The following is a 2,645-nucleotide window of genomic DNA, read 5'->3' as shown; positions in this document are numbered from 1 at the left end:
CTTATAATCCAAAGATAACGCAAACGGGCGAAAGGGTATGCATGGTTTCCCAAGAAAGTTGGGTATCTGAAACCAGATCCCTTAACTCACACTGGTCTCGGCTACCGAGGCTCCACTCCGTTCTCTCTATCCAATCCCCCTTCGTCACCCATCGTTGTCCGTTGTCTGCCTCCCAGCATCCGGGCCCCAAGTCGGAAGTTCCCGTCGCCTTCTCCTTTCTTTGGCCCAGCTTTCCCGCCGGGGCCGTCGGGACCACAATGCGCTTCCCTAATTTGGGTGGGATAGCCTGCCCGGCTCGAAGTCATCATTCCAGATATCATAGCATGTCTTCGCAACGCCTTGTATTCCCGTCGAATACGGTTGCACAACCAGCATTTCGCATTATCAACGGAGCAGCGTTCGCAAAAGAACGTTGTTGCGAAGGACTTCTTCTTTTCAGTACGCAAGAGCGCGCAGACCTTGCACGATCTCTGCCGGCGTTTCTGGACCCCAGTAACGGTAACCCAATCTTCAGACTGCTGCAGCGCGTGCGTGAGGCGTACTGGGGTGCGCTGGCGCTTTTGGCTCGCAGGAGGCGGTGTTGCCTCCACTCCAGCAAAATCTTCGGCTTTGAGTTGGAGAAGTTGATTTTGAAGGACGCAAAACCACTCTGAGCGCTTCATAGCAGCCATCCCCTTGATCTTGGCCCCCTCTTTGTGCGTAAGATACGCATTTACCATGACCATGTCCAGCAAACCTAAGAATAGGCTCTTATAATATTTCGTGAACCTCGTCGACATTTGCAGTGAATACGACTGGAGACGGAGTTGATCGTGGACATCAACTCCGCTCATCCAGTTCTGGTAGTCATTTACAGCAGAGGGGCACGGCACTCGAACCGCACCGATACGTTTTATTTTTCGCTCAATTGTCGACGCCGCCATAATGGAGCCCGTACAGAGATAATAGACGGGCTTCCGGTCCCACCAAACACAGGAAATCATGGTCGGGATGGCGATAGAGCGAGAGAACGAGAATGTACCGTGGGGTATGCTCACTGGGCGTGTCTTGCTCGTAGCCCTGAGATTCGGGTTGAATCCAAGCCGGTTAGTCATGATCGTGCCAATAACATACACCTTCATACTCAGGAGCTCAATCGCAAGGAGCACGGACGAGTAGTAGCGATCGATTACGACGGTATGCCACTTGTGACGAGACTGGGCGAGAACAATCTTCAAATTCCGGACCACGGCTGCAGCTCCAGTCTTAAAGTCAACTGAGGTGTCAGGTCCACCAGCAGATGCACGCTTACCCACATAAACTTCGAACCTAGATAGTTACGACATTCACTGTTGTCAGGCAAACACAAAGTAGATAGTTACGACATACAAATTTTAAACGTACCTGTGGCAGTATGCCGTCTGCGCGTCACAGACCATAAATAGTTTGGACCCGTAGCGGTGAGGCTTGTCGGCCATGAACATCCGGGTCGTGTTCCGCTTCGACGTGGACGGCAGTATACCCTCATCAAACGAAAAAATAGCAGAAAGAGACCACCCCAGCAAAAAGCGCTCTGATCAGCCAACAGGAGTCGCAGGTCCTGCGACCGAGAGGCCGCACGGTGCTCCCACCCCTGGATCTCCATCGCTTGGTCATGGATTTGGGTCCGCAAGGTCTGAAGTTGGGCAGTGTGTAGAGACGCAGCTTGGTCTTGGGCATCTTGAGCCGTCTGGAGCTCCGCCGTCAGGGTTTGCACCTGATCGGAAAGAGCCTGAGCTAGAACCCGCAGATCGGTGGGCGACATAGAAGACGGACTGACCGGAGGGGTAGTGGATGGGGCCTTGCCCGACGATTTGCCGGTACGCTTGGCGGGAGAGATGTGTCGCGAAGGGGAGAAAACGGTGGTGGGTGCTGGTGATGCACGCCGTGAACGCTGTTGTGCAGCGCCGACAACGTACAGGAGGCGATTGTGGTAAAGTGCTTTCTCAGAAATAAGAGAATGGGCCTGACGCGGGGTCACTATCCCGAATCAATGACAATTTCAAGTGATTAGAGAGGATTTGGGTTGGCTGGCACGGATGCAAGTTGCCGGTGGTGGATTAGCCATGACGAGCAGCGCCCCGTATGAAGTGACGATGGATCTGGTATGAGCGACGTACGAGAAGGCAAGATCCACCAAGACTTACCTCGGATCCACCCTTACTTGGATTCACCTAAATGGCTATGGGATATACTATACAAGAGTGGATCGGGTGTGGATCCTATGAAGGAAGGATGGTAGGTGCCCTCTAAAGGTGGATCTAGTAGCCACGGCTAACGAGGAGTCAAGATCCACCGCGAGGTGACCCGGATCCCATGCTTTCGAGTTAGGATCCAAGGAGGGAGGATCCCGCCTTAAGGGACCTGGATCCAGGGTATAGGTATGAAGAATGCAGTGGATCTAGATCTTTCGTGGGACAGTGGAGATCACAGACGGTTGCGAAATGATGTTGGATGAGTGGAGAGCTCAGATCCACGACGAGTGTACACTTTCAAGTGAAGTGGATCCAAGCGACCTGGATCCTGATGAGTGTACCCATAATAGGGTAACCATAATGATTACGCCATGGATCCGGTGGATCTGAAGATAATACAGCTGGGATGATGGGTCAAGGGAAGAAAAGAAC

This window comes from Phytophthora infestans, genomic scaffold (assembly GCF_000142945.1).
Source record: "Phytophthora infestans T30-4 supercont1.69 genomic scaffold, whole genome shotgun sequence".
NCBI lineage: Eukaryota > Oomycota > Peronosporomycetes > Peronosporales > Peronosporaceae > Phytophthora > Phytophthora infestans.
The sequence above is the reverse complement of the archived record's forward strand: the minus strand, read 5'-3'. Positions refer to the sequence as shown.